The sequence below is a fragment of the Coffea arabica genome, chromosome 2c, assembly GCF_036785885.1.
Source record: "Coffea arabica cultivar ET-39 chromosome 2c, Coffea Arabica ET-39 HiFi, whole genome shotgun sequence".
In the NCBI taxonomy this organism is placed as follows: Eukaryota; Viridiplantae; Streptophyta; class Magnoliopsida; order Gentianales; family Rubiaceae; genus Coffea; species Coffea arabica.
The window spans coordinates 37,816,325-37,837,269 of NC_092312.1; positions in this window are offsets into that span (position 1 = coordinate 37,816,325).

The window sequence follows — 20,945 nt, forward strand, 5'->3', positions numbered from 1 at the left end:
CATAGTTCAAGTAACAATAAAACTTATATAGGGAATAAAGCTAGAAAGTTCAGGAAATTCACAATTAAAAATAACATACAATCAATAAGGATACGGGAGCTCTCAAGAGCTAGATTCCTCTTGCTTTACCAATGCTCGATCCAATACCTCCACGCGGTGACACTCTGTCAACCGGGTAGGTATTAAGTTCGTAGAACTCCACTTACTTCACGATCTCGTTCACCGTTACACCCCATGTTCCGGGCCCGCACTTCAGCTATAAAAGGTGATACTAGTCGAGTATGCCGAGCAAGATCTCTCAAAAAATCAAGTTTTTGTTTTCTTATATTTCACCAGGCTTCTCGACCAAGCCCATGCCGACTCGAGTCGCAAGGTTGGCCAACGAGATTTGGGCGTTCCCCGATGAACGATTACAACTGCAATAGTTCACTCAATTCAATTATCAATTCACTTCACACAATTCAATTATAAGTTCACTTAAAAGAGAACGAGTGCAATAAAATACACACTCGTCTCGACAATTCCAAAATACTCAATTAATAAGGGACAATTCAAGTATTTAGTAACAATTCATGCACTTGACACTCACTAATTCAAACACAAGTGAGTAAGTGAGCAAATAAAGCCTTTAGTTGTCAGCTCCGAGATTCTCTTCAAAATCCTCTTGAGTGCCTGAAGAAATAACGATCAACTATCACTCACAACCACTTATCAATCAAGGGAGAAAGTACACTCGTTTGAAATTTAAGATAATGTCTTGGAAGAGCTTCAATCCATCGAAATCGAGATTTAAAAGTGAGGATTTAAGTCATAAGGGAAACTTGTATCCTCCATGAAATCACGTTTAAAACGGACTATCAATATCAAAAGAAGGTAAAAAGTTCTTAAAAGCTCATTTCCTACGAAATCGAAAATTTTCAGTTTTGCGCGATAAAACTTGCAAAATTAGTTCTTGATTTTGGTACATCCAAAAATGGAAAAATTTATAGCGTTGGAAACTAGATTAAAAGTACTACTTCCCTGTAAATACTTTTCCAAGATTCCAACCAGAAAGTGTTCAAATTTCAATTCAAAGTTACAGTTTCAAGAAGGCAGGACAGAACCAGTCTTGGTTTTTCAGCAATGTTTGAAAATTTGGCAAAATTCACAGAAAGTGAATTAGCCTCTGAATTTTATAAACAATAAGATTTACAAATCAAGTTTCAAACTCAATAAGTGGAACTAAATTTGGAGTTTTGAGCAACAAGATATAATAGTTTAAAGTTGGCTGATTTTTGCAACCTGTTCAAAAAATTTCCAGTTTCTAGCTTTGATGCAGTTTTGAAATCAAACCATATCTAACTCTACACAAGTCCAAATTGAGAATGGTTTATGGTGTTAGAAACTGGATTCAAAATAATACATTTCATCAGAAGACATCATTTTAAAAATCCTTTCACAAGTAAGACAAAATCGAGCCACAAGATGCAGCTTCCCAGTTTCTCTCCGACAGATAGGCAGAACAGAACAGTCTACTTTGCCGATTCGCTATGGTTTACTCAAAATGAACTAGCAGGGGATTCTTATACCGTTAGAAATCTCTGAATGTCTAGTTTTGAATACCGCAAACAGCACTCAATTTTGACTTTTGTACAAAGAGTTATATTCAGACAAAGAACCACTGGTTGGCTACCTTGCTAGCGAATTTCCAGATTTCGAACTTTTCCAAAACTTAAGTTTCGCACTACCATTTGAGATGATTTTTGAAATACACTTTCTACACACATAATACAACATGTATCAATCAATTTAACAGCCAAATAAGCAACAAAATTTTGAATTTAAAGCAGGACAACAAGAGCAGAATTTTGGCCAGCTCACTCTCACGGCTTCCTTCAAATTTCTCTCCACTATCAAACCATAATCAAGCTATAAATTACATAAACAACCACAATCACGCAATATAGCCTCAAGTCAGTTACCTAAAGGCCTCCTCAAGACATCTAGCTTAGGATTTAAAGCAAGATAAATGTTTCCTCAAGTCCGTTAGCCTATAAACTTCATTAGGGTTTCAAACCCATGAAATCTAACCGTCAATCTTAGTAAAATTTGAAAGGTTAAGGAGATGAAGTGATTACCCTTTAAACACTAGATGAAGACCAGATTTTTTCACCAAAATCACCAAGCAACACCTCAAGCTTTCACCTTTCTTCTTGTTGGAGCAAAAACCCAAGGAATTGTGAGTTGGATGGAGTGAATCAAGCAAACTTGGAGCAAGAAGTTGAAGCCTTTCTCTTCCCTTTTCTTTTCTTTGGTCGGCCGAGAGTGAGGAGAGAGAGAGAGTGAGGGTTTTGTGGTTTGATTTCTTGGAGGGAAAGAATGAAAAAGGTAGCCATAAAGTGTGCACAAAATTCAACTCTCAATAGTGCGAAATAGTGTTGTGCACTACCACTTCCTCTTTTGTTTGATACACTTATGCACTAATCCTCCAAGGTACTTCCTCTAACCTTTTAATTACTCATACATATGAGTCTAATACTGATTCCTCAAATCTCAAATTAATCGGACCGGCACGACTTCTGAGAAACTTTCGACACACGCGCGAAAAAATGAAATTTAAGGGAAAATCATGCAATACTAGAATAATTAAATAACATTAGGGCAAATAATTATAAAAATGACTAAATTAAGAATAAAAACATGAGTCCTCACATGTTGGACATTGACCTGTTGCTCTATCCCCAAAGCCAAACTGTTTAGAAGCAAACGATCAAGACGCTTCCAAATCTGAGTCGCACCCGAATGGTTATTACACTAGGTATACTTTGAAGTCGAAAAACCCACGCCGACCACCTCTGCCAACGACATGAAGTTCAAGAACTCCAATCCCTTGTTAGGCCTGAACGGCAAACCGCCCCTTTTTTCCTCCCCATTCACAATCACATTAAAGTCACAAACAAAAAACCATGGCATCGACGTAGGTTTATCCAGTAATAAATCATTCCATAAACATTCTCTCTCCTGGGTGGTGCACTTAGCATGTACACATGACAAACAAATCAAAACTGGAAATAATTGTGACTATACATGAATGGATAAATATTGTGTCGATTCGCCCACACTATGGCATTGAAATGAAGACCGGTAAAATACCCATGCCAAGCCACATTGATTAGCCATACAGCATTACATTCCTAACCTGATTCTAATTGAGTTAATATTCTCCAGCCCTGTTTTTGGTTCCACAATTGCCACCAGTTGTAATGAATAAATTTGAATTAGCTTTTTCAGTCTTTTTAAATTAGGAGCGTAAGCCGCACCCCTTCTATTCCAAAATGAACATTAATCATCAGATAAGACAGAGAATGAATTTTTTGAGGAATTAGCCATCGATCGTAATGTGAGAACCCGTAGAAACCCTAATCTTTTCCTAGGGTTTATTTCCTTTAATGGCATGTTTTCTGCATTTTCTGGCTTAGAAATATTTTCTGGTAGATTTTATGCGTAATTATAGTTTTAAAATGATTTTTTCTAGTATCGAATAGATTTTGAGAAATTAAGAACGTATATCGGACGTGGGACCCACTAGTGCGAAAAGTTTGGAAAAATTCGGCCAATAAGGTTAAGTTTTGGATACTGGAGTTAATTTATCGGGTGTTAAGAGATAAGTAGAGGATGTTATTTGGATTGGTATGAGGGGGAAACAAAGAGATAGAGATTCATTTATGAAGTGACAAGTGTCACCATTTGATTGGTTGGACACTATTCACTTTTTGACTTTTTTTACCAAGTGATTAAATATCTTAAAATTTCACAAAAATCACCATTTCTTCTCTCTCTCATGGCCGAACCTCTTGCAAGGAAAAGGAAGAAAACTTCTCCAAGTTTCAAGCTTCAAACTAGCTCAAATCTTCCAAGAAAATTACTTAAACTAGTTTCTACTCCATAAATTCCCTCTAGTTGGTGCTAGTAAGTGATTTGGTGAAATTTTTTGGAGAAGCTAAGGTGTCCACAATCCCTCTCTCTCTTGATTTCTTGGTAAGTGTTGCTTGAACACCCTACTACCTCTAATAATGGTTATATGATGCTTAGAAGTGGCTTGAGTGTTTGAAAATGTGATTTATCTCTTGATTTGGCTTGTTTTGGTGAAGTTTTTATTTTATTGGGAATTTTTCTGGTTTAATATGATCTTGGTGTTGGGGGCTTGTATGATGAATTGTAATGGTTGGAAATGACTCTAGAGAGTGTGAATTGTGGATAAATGCAACTAATTTTGGATTTGGATGAAAAATGGAAAGTTAGGGTTCATAAAAATCCCAATTCTGTCCGGTTTTAGATCATAGGGTTAGAGGCCGAATTTGACTTTGCTCAAAACATGAAAGTTGTAGGTATTGATGTGTTTGAGGTGCCTGTAAAATTTCAGGTCATTTGGATGAGTGTAGAGTGAGTTATGCCGTTTTTACTGTAGCTGTTCTGCTTTGATCAGAATGCGAAAACTGCGATAGTAATTGGCCCTTTTGACTGGAATTGGTTTGGATTTTGAAGTTGGTGTCTTCTGATGAAATGTAGCTGAATGTCTTAACTAACTTATGCCTTTGGAATTTCGGCATTTGGACTTGTATGGACTGAGATATACCGATTACAGTTTTCTGTGTTTTGCAAACCTGTTTTGGTGATTCTGGTTTAGTGTTTGGCATTTTTGACCTAGTTGGGCCAGGAACTGGATTAAGCGACCTTCTACATTGTTGTAGCTCTGTTTCATAGCTTCGAAACGGTGGGTCTTGCACCCCCATCCGATAACCGTAGTGAAAGTGGTGTCATTACCGCATTATGAGGTCAAATACGTTTTTTTGTTAAGGCCTAAGTTAAAGCCATTTCTTAATTTCTGGTTACCTATGATGCTTATATATGCATATGAAACCTTATTGGGGTTGTGGTTGGCATTGGTTTATGACTCGTTATCGAGTCTCTTTTAGGGCTTGCTTTCATTTCGGTTGTTTCCTAGTTAACTTTTGTACTTGTACCACTTTGAGCCTAGTGAACGGCTTTTGGGAAATGAGATGACTTTTGTGTGAAATGTTGGGACTGATTTGAGGATATAATGAAGCCTTAATGGCTGGAAAAGTAAGAAAATTTAGGGGAGGTGCTGCCCGATTTTATAGGCCGTTTGGTTCCTTTAAGTTGGATTTGCCTTTTGTGGAAATGAAAGACTTTTGGGTTGTTTGCGCCTAAGTCTTTATGTTACCTTTTCGTTTCTAAGAAAATCATGTTTTGCACCCTTGCATTGGTAATTATTTGGCGAGGCATACGACTAGTAGTCGAGCCTCACATGTGCATTCTGTTTACTCGATTCTGGAAGTAAAACCTTCAATTGGTTTATTTTGATTATTTTAGGGTTTTTTGGCGATTAAGGCCAATCTGAAGTGAAAACTTTTGAAGTTGAGCCGGTGAGTGTTCCACTACCTGCTACCCATTATGTGAAATATCTGAATATCTGAATACTTGATTTATGACTATTGAAGCCAAATACTGTTTTGATAAAATGGAGGCGAGGGTGTACTTTATCACACTCGTTCTTCTATCTGTTCATATGCCAATTTTGAGTGCCTATCTGAATCTGCCGTCTGAATCTGCTATCTGAATCTGCTATTCTGTATCTGTATCTGAATCTGTTATCTGTGTCTGCATCTGTTCGGATTTCTATGACCTATGAGCTCAATCCTGTGGCTAAGTTATTCGAGTCGGGCCGGCAAGGGCCTGGACGATTAGATAACGAACCACGGTAGTCTGTTCGGGGATTTTTGGGTATTGAGACCCTTGATTCCGGTATACTCGAGTATTACCATTTCTGTTCGGTTACGGTGAGCGGGCCCGGTAAAGGGGTGTTTGGTGGACGGAATTCGGTGTAAAGAGGGGTCTACGGACGCGTTGGTTCTATATACGTTGACGGAGAGTCAACCGGTTTGGATCAAGTACTGCGCTGGAAATTTGGCTCCTGAGAGCCACCCGTATCCTTTTGATTTGAATCATTGGTTCCTTTGCTTTACATCTGACATGTGTATCTTATTTGTTAAATGTGAAATGCCATGATTTTAATGCTATCTGTTTGGTACCTCATTGAGCGCAAGCTCACCCCTTTCTGCTCCTTTTGTTTTCCTTACAGGAAAATAACCCCTTTTGGTCTGGATTTGACAAATGGCTGCCAAATTGAGCTAGTTGACCATATCTTTTGTATAGCTCATGTATTAAAACCCTAAGTGTACTTTTGGGGGCGTTTTCTCTTCTAATTTGGCAAACCATGTGTATATATTAACTTTTGAAAACTTTTGTATGTCATTTTGATTTGTAAACGCTAAAGTTCAGATGTGAATGTTTGTTAGCTATTTCGGTTGGGTTCTGACGGGTCGGTTACTATTCATGGCCGACTCCGGATTTCATTTTTTTATTTTGGGTTGTTTTACCATTTTGACTTGTTTACGCTCGTTTGTAAGTTCCGGATCGCTATAGATAGTTCTGGTCTGCATCGTTAGTCCTGGCGAGAGTTGGGCAGGCAGTCCGCTCACCCCTTTGGTTCGCCTTAGGGGAAAGTGGGGCTGTTACACGTAAAGTTCTATTAGATGGAAATCTAGCTCGAATACCTCTTGATTTTGCCATAGAGATCTCTTTGAAACCCATACCCTCGTGCGAATGGCTCCTAGTAATCTTCACCGGTTCCAAGTTCAGCGCTACTAGCAAGCATTCATCCCCTTGAAGTTTATGCCTGTCCACTCCTCCTCTCGGAGACAAATTACCCACCCACCCGGCACTGAGCTTCCTGTATCTCCTTTGCCATTATTGCGATCTCCGAGGCCTCTATTGCCATCTCCCCTCCTTGCGTAGCTATCACCTCTTCTGCCTCCCATGCACACCCCTTACAACAATCCCCTTGCCTGTCTCAGGTCCTCCTTGCACTTCACGATCGCCCACAGCCATGGTTCCAGTCTGATCATGCGTCGCTAGAATCCTATTCTGTTACTGCGTATTTGTTTCAGGCGGGGAATTCTCATGTTGTCCTTCCTCTGAGAGCTCCACTACCCCTCCAGCCACGACAATCCCTGCAGGCCCCATCGCCAACTTTTTAATCTGCTGACCTGCCTCAACCCCTTGTAGCGTCGCATTCTCCGTGCACGCAATTTCTGCCGCTAGTCCCAAGCCACTGGCATTAGCAATGGTCGTGTCTTGCACCTGAAACCCTGATCTCCTCAGTGGTTCCCCCAGTCTTGTGCTTAGTGCTTTGGGCGGTCGCAGGTCAGGTTGCAAAACGTGGCATGACTCTTCATCATGTCCTTGACGAAAATAGTGGGAGCAGTACTTATGGGGGTTTTCAGCTATCAATTCTTGCCAGAATCCTTCAAGAGTACCATTCCCAATCCAAACCCACGATGGCCTGGGCTTCAGCAAGTCCACTTCCATGCACACCCTAGCAACACTCGGTCTTGACACAGCAAGGGTAGCCGCATCAACAAGTAGTGGTGCTCCTAATACCAACACAATTTGAAACGACACTTCTTTGTCAAAAAAATGCAGAGGCAATTTGGGTAATTGGAACCACATTGGAACCACCGATGATTCTCTATCGACATGGAAGGCTGTCGACCACTAGAAGACCCTAATTAGAAAGCTTGAAACATACCAAATCTTCCTAAACCATACACGGTGAAAATTTGCCTCGTTCCTGAACTGCACCTGGATATGCCTCGTGTCAAGGAGCCCAACCTTGGGTGACTCGCGTAAGTCCAATGCAAGGAAAAACTTTCATACCTCCTCCATCTTCGGTCTCCCTCTAGAGAATTTCCCTACCAGAGCAAAGCGATACGGGGCAGCCAGGGAATCCACCGCTGTCTCGGTAAAAAGAACTGCCGGTTCACCTTTATGAGTAGTCGTCACAGTGTGAATGGAAAGAGTGGGCTGCGACGAATTCTGTGCAAACAAATCCGAGAAGGACTTACGCTGAAAACAGGGAGATACCGACTGTTGCCCTCCAACAGATGGTCGAAGGCAGCCATGGCCGACTAGAAAGCTGCTAGAGCAGTGACGGCTGCCCTAGCAAAGGAACCCTAGAGTAGACACTATTTTACTGTGACAAATATTAATTTGCTTAATGCCAATGCAACCAAAAAAAAATCATTATATAGAAAAAGAAAAAAAGAAAAATTTTATGTAAGCACATGTTTCATGAAAACATTCTAATTCCTAATGAATTCTTCTCTCATGCAAACAAAGAATTTGGAATTCCAAATAAATTTCGCATCAATTCTATGCATTTCCCAAATGAAAGAATTGCAATAATTTTGAATTCCAATTCTATAGAACCAAATGCACCTTTAGAAAAAAAATGTAAATAATCGAAATTCAACAATGCATTTCATATTATTCAATTCAAATTCACAAAAAAAAATTGAAAAATTCAACTGAAAAAATATAAAGTAAAATAATTAAATGTTCATGTGAAGTTGGATATGAGCATGGTTCATATATTTTATTCTTAAATAATTAATTCATTCTTATTGTACAATTGCATTTCTTTTGTTTTAGCAAGGAAAAAATAACATTCAAAAATTTATTACAAATAACAATCAAAACATTCATGCAAAATTTTCATTTTTTAAAATTTGTTGATTTCATCTGAAACTTAACCATGGTTTTATTTTTAAGTAAAAAAAAAACATATCTAGACTCTGGTTGGTAAACAAGCTTTCCAAGAGATAAAGGAAGAGGTGAGTATGGTGAAAATAATCAGAATGATAAAATCTAAGAAGCAAATTTATTTACTTTAATATCTCTCCAAAAATTGATTTTACGATTTAACTCTTTACCTTGCTAATAATTATGAATTCCATTTATTAGGCCCACATTTGACATGTATATATGTATTTCCTATTTAACAATTTCTAATTTTCTATTGTATAATATTAAAAATTAATATTATGATTTAATGGTACAAATATTGTGGGTATACAACAAATTTGATGAAACATAATCGTATTAAGACTTGTTTATCAAAGTTGAATATACAATTTATCAAAAAGCTCAAAATAAATTTAGAAAAAAAGAAAACTCAAACTAAATTTAAAAATCAATTGATCAAAGAGTTTGTAAAAATATAAAATGTTCTATTATCAAGTAAACAATCAAATTTCACAAAAGAAAAATATCTAAAAGATGTTATATTTGGGTTAACATAATGATCACGTGCAAAGTGCATGAACTATTACTAGTTTTATAAATTCTACGATAGTTTAGTTGAATAGTTCTTATGTTTTGATTGTTGATATATAGTGAGATTTTTGAAGTATTGTATGCTAAGATGAAAGCTGATGTTCTTTTTACCCTAGTCTTCCCTGGTGTTGAGGATAAAACAAATATTGTGTGTTCGACCAATGTTGAGTATGACAAGGTTGTAGTAGTTTGTGTGGTTGGTAGTAAGAGGCGGCTGGTGGCATTGATGTGAGTTAAGTAATAATTTTGTGTTACTAATAGTCCGTGTTTTCTTAAAGTCATGTATTTTGTTTTTTTTTTATATTCTACTTTAGGGTTCTGATTTGAGCTCTAGTGTACGTGACACACTTCTGTTGCTATAACTATGCGATTGATCAAATTTGGTGAGGGGTCATTGGGAAGACTCTCTTCTAAAATGAGGAGTAGTCACGCCCCCATTTCTAAAGAACAGTATCAAATAGAGTGAAAGATAGCTTTGGTACAAAAAATTTTGTTCTTGCCTCCTATTCCCACCTTCCCTTGTTTATGTTTATTCTTGAATATATGACTAGCATTTTGTTTTCATGTCTACTGGTTGATTTGACAATTCTTTCTACTCTGCTCTTTGCAGTTGAAGGCTAGAGATGCTACCAAGATTGGACAAGAAGAAAAACAAAAATGTTATTGTAGCAGGGGTTATTTTTGAATTTGTTGCATTAAATTGTGTCCTCTTTGTTTTTGAAACTATGAGATGAAGGAATTTAGCGTTCAAATCGTGCATTCTGAATCTACAGTACTTTTGAAGGAGACAATAGGATGTGCTTAGTTTAATCAATTATTACGAGTCTCGATAAGAATTTAAGGGCTTATGCTTTGTTTTGTCAAAATGGCATTGTATTATGTCATTAAACTTGATAATACAAGTCTTAGTTATAAAAAGGAACAATTGTCCTATAGTTTTTTCGTACGAGATTTTTGATCCACACTGGAAAACTAGTGTTCCACTTTAATTCATTAACTAGTTTAGTTGCAAATTTTGCTAGCCTATGACAAATATCATTTCTTGATCTATGGACAAAAGAGAAAGTGCATTGGTCAAATAGCTTTCTCAATTCCTGAATGTCTTCCAGTATTGTCTAAATGTTGCTCTTTGCTGTTAACTGGTTGGATTCTCTCTATTAAACCTTTGCTGTTGGACTGAATTTCAATTCTTCTCCAGCCTGCTTCCTTCCCCATCGGCAATGCTTCACATATTGCTGGTGCTTCTTTAGCGAGGGGTTCACCATTTTTTTGTTCCTATAGTGCCCAAGCCTTCACCAATTTCCCTTTGAAATCTGTGGCCCATTTTCCTTTTCCTGTTTTGTTCGTTTGAAGAGATGTAGCACCATCATCATTGACTTTAATTATATCTTCCTCAAGGAGGATTCCAGTTCCTAGTTTGATGAGGTTGAGTTGTTTCAGCAATGCATTTTCTTTTCTTTTTCCTCAGCTTCCTTGAACTCTCACCATTCCTTTTGAGCTTTTTGAACACAACTTAGTTCTTCCCTTGTTGTCCGTGTGTCACTCTATCTCTATCCTTCCATATCTGCCATAGGATATTAACTGTCAGGTCAATATGATTTTGGCCATCAGGTCTTTTTTTTGCGTGCCATAATCCCTCCTACATCTCTAGAAATTGATCTGGAAATCATTTAAACCTTCCCAATTTACTGGAGTTAGCTTCTAGAATTTTTATTTTTTTTTTTTATTTTTTGCATATTCACAATAAAAAAACATGTGCTATAACATTTCTATTCCTTCGCCACATCCATGACAGCACATTTCTCCTTTCCCAGTCCTCTTGTTAAGCACTTCATTTACAGGTAGACAATTCTGAAAACGCTTCCACATGAAATGCTTTAGTTTATGCTTTATTCTAGATCCCCATAGCTGTTTTCACACACTTTCTTTTCTTCCTTGGTAACTAGTTTGGGCCCCATCTTGGTCAGCTGTATTACTCCTTGATGCCAATTCCCTTGCTACTACATATCCAGATTTTACTGTATATTCTGCAGTCTTGGAGAATTTCTAGAACCATCTATCATTTCTTTTGTAATAACTGATAGGGATGCTAAAAACATCGTCTGTAACCTACTTGTTGAAACACTTTCCTATTAGCTCTTTGTTCCATTTTCCTTCCTTCATCAATTGACTTGCCTAATGTACATTTGTTTGCTGACTCCTGTTTGGTTCAATCTGGCCTTTCTTTGTGTTTGGAACCCATCTATCTCCTAGATTTTCATTGATTTTCTATCTTCTATTCTTTTCCAAAGCCTAGCCCTTCTCTTCCTTTTACCTCAGTGGCTTTACTCCATTTAATCTAATGAATCTTTTCTTTCTGATCATCTGCTTCCTACTAGAAATTGGCAATTTTCTTGCATATGTCCGTGCATATTCCTTTTGGCAATCTGAAGTAGGACATTGTATAATTTGGAATTACCACTGCTTTTAATAACACCTTCTTGCCTGCCTGATTTAGTAGCTTTCCTTTCCATCCTTGCAGTTTATTAGTGACACAACTTTTTAGGGATCCAAAAACTTGGTTCTTCGACTTACCACTGACCATAGGGAGTCCCAAATGCCTCTTACTGCATGCTTTCTTCATGTTTCCCAATAGTTCACAGATTTTGCTTCTACAATCCAGATCTTTATTTCTGCCAAAGTACATAGCAGATTTGTCAAAGTTCACCAATTGGCCTAATCCTTTTGCATACTTGTCCAAAATGTCTTTTGACACCTGTGCTTCTTGAGGTGTGGCTTTGCAACATAGTAATGCATCATCTGCAAAAAATAAGTGAGACATTTCTGGACAATTCCTACCTACCTTTACTCCCGTAATGGACTTGTTTCCACCTGTAGAAGTTATCACCCTGGACAAACCTTGAGGAAAAATTAGAAACAAGTAAGGGGATAGGGTGTCACCTTGTTTGATACCCCTACTAGGTTGGACGTATCCCATATTTTCTCCATTCAAGTTAAAGGAATATGCCATTGAAGAAATGCAATTCATCACCCACTTGATCTAGGGAGGGCAAAAGCCCATTTTAAACAGCAATTTGCCTAAGAAACTCCATTCTACTCTATCATATGCTTTGGACATGTCTAGCTTAATAGTCATGAAGCCATCCTTTCCTCTCCTCTTATTTCTGAGAAAATGCATAAGCTCATGAGCTAACATTACATTGTTCAAAGTTTGTCTATTAGTTACAAATGCAGACTGAGAGTTATTGATACAAATGGGTAGGACCTTTTTTAGCCTAGTAGCTAGAATTTTGGAAATGATCTTAGACAAGACATTAAATAAGCTAATAAACCTATATTGGGATAGGTTAATACGGGCAGCAACCATAGGAATGAGGGTGATTAGTCTTTCATTTACAGCTTTAAGCATATGGCCAATATGGAAGAAGCTTTTAATAGCTTTTACAACATCCAATTTAATGATATGCTAGTATTTTTGAAAGAAAAGGGGTGACATACCATCAGGGCCTGGTGCCTTATTTGAATGCATTGAAAACACTACAAATTTCATTTCCATTTCCTCCACAGGTTTAATCAAGTTTTCATTCATTTGACTGGAAATTTTACACGAGACAGCACTTAGAATCTCATCAAAATTGCTAGGCTATGAAGAGGTAAAAATGTTCTGAAAGAAACTAAGTATCTCGTCAGACATTTCCTTGTCATTAGTACACCAGTCTCCATCTTTCTTTTGGATGCATGAAATTCTGTTTCTCCTCCTTCTTGCTCCTACTAATGCATGGAAAAAGGCAATGTTCCTATCCCCTTCCTTTAACCACTTGATCCTTGCTTTTTAAGACCAATATATTTCCTCATATTTGTAGGCCTTACTCAGTTGTTCCTTGAGTTATGCAACAGTCCCCCTGGCTCCAGGATATCCAGGAGTTTTGGCTTCTTCAAGTTGGTGCTTCAATTGCTTTATCCTTTGGCCTGAGTTGTTTTTCTTCTTTTTCTCCCACTCCAGCAACGCCATTCTACAAGCTCTTATCTTCCTGGTTACCTTATACATTTTCTATCCTTGTTGAGATCCTGACCATGCCTTATTAATGATTTCTCTTGGCTCCTCAAAGCAGAATCTTCTTCTGTTGGTCCTGTTCCTTGAGTCTGTGTTGTGCATCAACATACAGTGGTCTGAGGCTTCTTTGCATCTGTGTAGACACTAAGCATTTGGAAACTGCTTGCTGTATTCATTGCTACTTAAAATCCTATCCAATCTCTATTTTACTTCACCTGTTCCTTCACATATATTGCTCCATGTCCAGGGCATTCCTTCATATCATAAATCCACCAGATTATTTTCTTTGATGAAATTCCTGAATTCTCTGAAGCTGCTATCTGGTCTATCTCTCTTTCCTTATTTTTCCTCATTTGATTCTATGTCATTCAAGTCACCAGCAATGACCACAGTCACCCCCTTTTTCTTTCTCCTGTTGGATTTTATTCAACTGCTCTTTTCTTACTTTGTCATCAACACTGGCATACAACTCTATGAAGCACCATTTGCGTTGGTTTTTTTTTTATCATCTATTTTGATTTCAATGAAGAAACCATCATTTGTCACACTTACCACATTGAGTTGACTATTCCAGAACACTATAAGGTCACCCGATTTACCTATAGAGTTGGCTACATGGCAGTGGTCATATTTTATTCTTCTCTTAACAACTTCCATAAAAAAAAATTTTGGATTTTAGTCTCATACAAGAAAATTAATTCAGGAGAGTGGATTTATTACCTCCTCAAGTTGGGGAACTACCAAGGGGCCTCCTACATCTTAGTAGTTCCACACCACTGACCTCGTTTTAACTATGGAGGCATTTGGGGATTAACCTCTAGTTTCCCTTGATGATATCTTTGTCTCTCATATAGATTTAGCATTTTGCTTCTTTTCACTTCTGATTTTTCATCGGCCATTTCCATATCTTCCTCTTCCAAATTTGCTTTCCTTTTTACAAGTTGATTTGTTGAGTTTTCCGTACGTTAATGTCTACTAACAGCTCTCTCATTTGATTTAACAATTGCTTTATTCTTGTGCCTCTCCTTGTCACCTTATTCTTCCCTTGGCTCTGCATGTTTACCTTGTTTCCACCTATCTTTACTCCTAATTGATCTCCTTTAGTTTTAGGAATTATAATCATTTGCTGTGTCTAGTCATCCATGCTCCTTTCCTGTGACGCTTCCACATTGCTGGTTATTGCTTCCGAATCATCCCTTTTCCCTTCTGGTTTCCCATGTCCTTCTGATCTCTTGATCTTCCAGTCCATCTCAGGGGTGGTGGCTATGTATCTTTCCACCTCCATTAGCTGGATTACTTGTTCCTCTCTTATCTTTTGTGCTTCCTCTTTGTGTTCTTTTGCCTCCTGATTTCTTTTCTTGTCATCCGCAGGGCCTTTTGGGCATGTTGTGCCTGTTTCCTTTGTTCCATTGTCCTTTCTTCTAATCGGCTCATAAGAATTATTATTATCTTTCCCTTTCTCCAAATTCAGCACCACCTCTTTGCTTTTGTTATTTTGCTAGAGTTTGCTCTTAGGTCTCAGTGGTGATGCCATTATGCTCCCAGCTTTTATCCAAGGTCCAAATTGCTCTTCTCTTTGTTGCTTTTGCCAGCTATTTCAAATTTGCACAATTTATCCCCATGGCCAATTCTTTCACATTTGTTGCAAAAGTCTGGGCATTTCTCATATTTATCCCCATGGCCCATTTAACTTCTCTTTTGTTCCTTTGGCCAGTAGCTTAGATGTGTCTATTTTTGCTAGGATTTTCATGTGTCTTCCCTCTTTACCTTCCCCTGATGGTATGATTACATCCTTCATCGAATTGAATACTTCTCCTAACTTGAAGCTCACTGCCTTGCATAACCAGTGGACTGGCATGTTCTAGACTTGAATCCATAGATGCACCATGTTAAAAGCATTGGGGTCATTCTCCAACTCTGCTTCTCATTGTCTCATTAACAAGTTCTAATTATCTAAAATCCACGGCCCTCCAACCAATGCTTTCTCTTTATACTGGCCCTTCTCAAAATGAAACTGATACAAGTTGGCTTTCAACTCAGTTACCCTCAGATTTCTTGGATATCCCTACACATATGAAGTGAAGTTTTTAACACCAATAAAGTTTTCCACCTTCTTTCCAATTATTTTGCCTAGTAAGCTTGATTTGCACTCATCTATACCTTTCTCTATGTCTTCCAAGCTTAGATCTATTCCCCATTTTTCAATTTCTGTTAAATTGAACCTTTAGAAAGCTGCTGTAATTTCATTAGCCGTGTTGTGAGTGTTTTATGTGTCCCTCATACTATTTCTATAGATGAAGGAGACCTTTAATTTAATTTATAGATGATAAAGACAAAGCAAAACAGATTTGCAGTAAATGCTATAGAGAAAGGATTAAAAGAAAGATAGAACTAGGTGTGAATAAGCTTTAATGGATGTTCTGTTGAAAAGTATGCTTCATGCCTCCAAGCTATAAATGCCTCTGTATTGAATACTAACTCTTAACATATGATTTGGGTTCAAAGCTATTACATTGTGTTTATTGGATCTTGTACGTACTTCGTGTTGGATAGTAGTCTATGACCTTTGAAAATTGAGGTCTGGAAGTTGGTGTTTGCAGAGATTAAGGTTGAAATATTGAATTTTGGAAGTGTATATACTGGGTTTATATTCCTATATGGAGGAGAAAGGCTCTAACTTAGAGAGAGGTTAATTCTAAGAATTGTTTTTATTCTAAGGACTTTTATGACTAGGTTCAAGATGTGACCTATGTCTTCTATTTTTGGTGTTTTGTCTAATATTACGAGGTGGAATTGGACCCCATACATAGTTGAAATGTTTAATATCTGGAAATATTCCTACACCTAAATCTCTCCATTTTTGAGCAAATTTTTTGATTGATAATAGTCTTATATGTTAGATGGCCATAAAGTTTGCATCTATAGTGTCTGGCAAGTTAGTTTGTGAGACTGTTCAATTGTGTGTTTGCTCGAAAGAGATAGCATGTCTCTCTGAAATCTGCCTCTCCCTATAGGCATCAGCTTCCTATTCTCCCTTCATGTTGATTAATTCATTTATGATACACAGTTTATTCACCTACATGATCATTTATGGGAAACGGCACTTGGATAATGCAACTTGTAACATAGATAAGTGAAATTAATTAAAAGATTTTCTTCTTTCCACCATGGTCGAGAAGAATGAGTTATTTGAGTTCCTAAGTGAGCAATTGGCACAAATTTCTTCTCGTCTCCAAATCAATACGTTCAGCTACCTGATCTTTATCATAGCATTCACAAATTTTTGAAAAATAGGGATTGATTGACAGCAAAACTTGTACAATTCCTCTTGTTGTGCTATTAGCGAACAATTCCTAGTCTGAGATGAAGAGCCCTTGACAGTTCATGTAACAGATTGAAATCGGGACATGACACGCCATGTATTAGGTATTATCCCAACATGTAAGGCTCAAGTGCTTTACTAAAATTTCATAAAATTAACAATAATACTTCAAATGATTTAACTCAAACCATCATTCAAATAAAATTCTAAAACATCCACAATTGTATCATTAGACTTGTTGAATAGTTGCCTAGTTATGGTATGCAGGCCAAGAATAGCAACATAATAAATCTAGAATGAAGCCTTATCCCAAACAAGGCCTAATGATTTGATAAGGCAATTCAAAATCTACATCAAAAGTAGCAAGAAGAAATGTTGGAATATGCAACTTATTTGTAGATTTTTTTATACTTATTCGGTAGTTGAATAAGTTGGTTAATTGCTAAATAAATGTTGTTGTTAGGATCTTTGCTTATAGAAAATTATGTTGAGTAGTTAACTAATATTCTTTCTAAGATTTAGATTATGGTTTGTTGAGATTTTTTAGCATAATTGTTAGTTGAAAATTGTGTTAGCTTATTGCTTATAAACACTATAAATAGTAAATTTGTGAGGACCCGTAAAATTTTCTTATTTTATATCATTTAATTCTATTTCTTTTCATGCATTTTCTTTATTTTATTTTACTACCTTAATTTTTTTAGACATTTTATAAGTGAATATAGTTCGTAAAACATTTTTCGAGTATAAGTTAGTTCGGGTTAATTTGGAAGTGTATTATGGGCGTGGAACCTGCTAGTATGTTAAGTGCGCTAAATTTTTGACGATTAGTTGAAGTTTTGTATAAAGGGAAATCACTGTACAAGGTGCTAGAAGATAATTAGAGGTTAGCTAGATAAGTTAACCATTGGTAGACAAAAGGATGAGATTTGAACCCTGAGGTGCCATTTGTCACAAAATCATTGGAAGTTGGACTTTTGACCAAGGTTATTAACTATACAAAAATCAGATTTTTGACCAAAATTCCTTCACTTTCTTGTCTTCTTTGGCTGAAAATATTGAGAGAAAAACCAAGAGAGTTCTTCATCTTCCACTTCAATTTCTTGTCAAAATCTTGAGTTTCAACCGATTAAATTGCAAACTACTCCATAAAAGTGCTAGTTAAGGTAGTTTCCAAGGTGTTTGTGGAGTCAATTTGGGAGGAAAGGTACTAAGCTACCATTTTCTTGAGGTTTCAAGGTAACTTATTAAGAAAATTTCCCTTTGCTTCTATTGGTTGCAAATTAGTGGTTTAAAGTTGTAGATTTGGTAGGTTTATGAGCATATTTCATAGTTTAAAGTAGTATTATGGAATTTTCAGTTTTATGGTGAATTTTTTTCTGCCTTTCTATGAAGCTTAATGATTGGCTATGGTTTGATAGCTTTGTTATGGGATATATTGACGTTTATAGGTTAGTTTAATTTGCCTAAAGAAATTTTCCAGCTTATGTGCACAAATTCCAGCTACGGGTTTCCATTTGGTAGAAATCTGCCCTATTTTTGTACTGCATGTTCGTCCTTGAGAGAGAGCGAATCAGCCCTTGCTTAAAACATGAAAGTTGTAGGTATTTGAGTTAGCTAGAAACTGGTAAAATTTCAGCTCAACCGGAGCACTGTAACTTGTGAAATGACCAAAATACCCTTGACTGCCCACAAGCCCTGTTTCACGGACAGTTTGCTATTTTCACTGAGATTTCGATTTTTGACAATGAAAATGCATGATTTGGCTCTGGAAGTCTTCATAAGAAATGTAGGTATATGTCTTAGTTTTGAAACTCCATAAGATTCATCTCAATCCGATAAGTTTAGCATCAGTTGTAGTTATCATGCCGAAAGATGCGTGGAACTTGATAATTATAAAATTTCTTTTGCTTGACATGATATTTGTAACCTAGGGCTTGGATTTGAGCAAGAAAACTATCTTTGATGGATGTGGGGTTTAATTGTGATTGGTTTTGGAGCTATCAATTGGCTCAAATTGAAGGGTATTATGGCCCTAATTAGGTGTGTTTTATAGCTTATGATTTGTATGTGAAATTGTGGTTGATTTGAGATGAGTTGGTGTTGATTGTAGGATGGAAAAGTAAGGAAATTTAGGGGAAATGCTGTCCAATTTTCTAGGCCATTTGGTTCCTTTAAGTTTGAGTTGCATTTTGGTAGAGTGAGGGGTATATAAGAAGGGCTTTTGGGTCGTTCGAGCCCTAGGTCTTCATGTTATCTTTTTGTTCCAAAAATCATGTTCTGCACCCTTGCATTCATAATTATTTGAAGAGGCATATGACTTGTAGTCGGGCCTCATTTGTGCATTTCGTTTACTGGATTTGTAGCTGTGGGAACCATAATTGTTTACTTTGGTTATTCTAGGATTTCTTGGTGATTAGAGTCCTACTTTGGTTGAAACTTTTGAAGTATCCTTGCTTAAACTGGTAAGTGTACCACTCCCCTGAATTGTTGCTTAATTGGTTCATCTATACTTGAAATCTGAGACATGAATAACTATGAACTCTGTTTATTCTGAATGAGACAAGAGTGTACTTTATCACACTCGTTCTCTTGCCTGTATTGTATAAACTGGAATCTTTACTTTTGCCTGTTATGAACTTGAACCTGTTATGATGTCGTTTGAAAGTGTATCCAATGACCTTCCTGTTAAACCTGAGTTCAACCTCATGGGGAGTTAATTAAATCGAGCCAGCAAGGGCTTGGTCGAGGAAATTGACAATCCATGGGTGCCTGTTCCTGGGGAATCTTTGGGTATTGAGACTCTTGATTCTGGTATACTCGAGTATTACCATTCCTGTTCCTGTTTAGCGTTCGGGCCCGGTAAGGGATATGTTTGGTAAATGGGATTTTGGCGTAAGAAGGGTCTACGGACACGTGGGTTTCATTAAACGTTGACGGAGGGTCAACAAGGTTGGATCAAGTATTGCAACAGGGATTTGGTTCCTGAGAGCCACCTGTATCCTTTAATTTGTGGTGTTCATTCATTTCTCTTATTTGATGTGTCTATGTGCCTTAAAAGTGAATTCTCATGAATTTTTTTTTTACTGTTTATACTTTTGGTACCTCATTGAGCTTCTAGCTCACCCCGTTCCGTTATCCTTGTTTTCCTTACAGGGAATAATCTTTTGGAACTGCAATGTTTTGAAGAATGAGTTGAGCTAGTCTAGATATTCTTTTGTATAGCTCTTTTGTAGTTGAAAACCCTAATTGTATTTTGATCAAGCATCACACTTTGGCTTGTAAAGTTCTAACATATGTATAAAAGTATTTATTCATGTTTCCTACATGTATTTGTTAGTGAATGTACGTTCTATGGGTTCTATTGCGCGTTTTGTAGAGTTTTAAGTGATTTGACTCCGTAGTCCCGACGAGAGTTGGGCAGGTAGTCTGTCGAACCCTTTGATTCGCCCGAAGGGGAGGTGGGGCTGTTACAGGTGGTATCGAAACTGCTTCGCGTGGTCTTTGCGCGAAGTGAGCTTGGGTCAAGTGGTGTTATAGTCCTGATTTCGTGAATGCGTATAAATGTCTAAATGCTCTTTTGAGCATAAGCTATGGATCGTGAAATGTTATAGGTTTCAAACCTTTATCATGGTACTTGGAGGTAATAGATTTGTATGTTAGATAAGAATCTCGATTGTAGATGAATTACTTTTGGGACTGGCTAGCCCGAATTGTGAATTATCTTATTTTTAAATTCTTGCACCCGACTACTAAATAGATAAGAACTTAGGTTAGAAATGACTTGGGCAAACTAGAAATTTGATTCTATGGAACGTCATGCGATGTGTTAGGGTATCACTAAGGATGATTAACTGTGCCTAAGATATAAATTATGTTATTCTCGTAAGATTATGGATGGAGCCTAGAGAGGGAAAGCTGTTAGTTAGTTGCTTTTGTACCATTGGCCTAGTTAGTATATAGTACTTTGGATGACCCGATACTTTCATGCGATTCCTTTGCTTATATCTAACTAACTGCTACTATGTGATCTGTCTGCTAAAGATGTGCTATATGTATATTGCCTACTTTTATCAATTGTACCTGCATACTTTTGTTTTAATATTGTATTCGTGCTTCAACCCTAGACTCGTTAAGCCAAATGGAGGGTACTCGTAGTGGACGAGGCCGGGGGCATGGACTCTCAAATGAAGGAGAAAATCAGGAACCAATATCTGGACCTATTCCTGAACCTGGAGTGGATCCTAATGTTTAGGTAGCTGCCGCTATCCAATGTATGATCGACCTTTTGGCTCATGTAATAGAACATCAGGGCCAAAATCCTTTTAATCA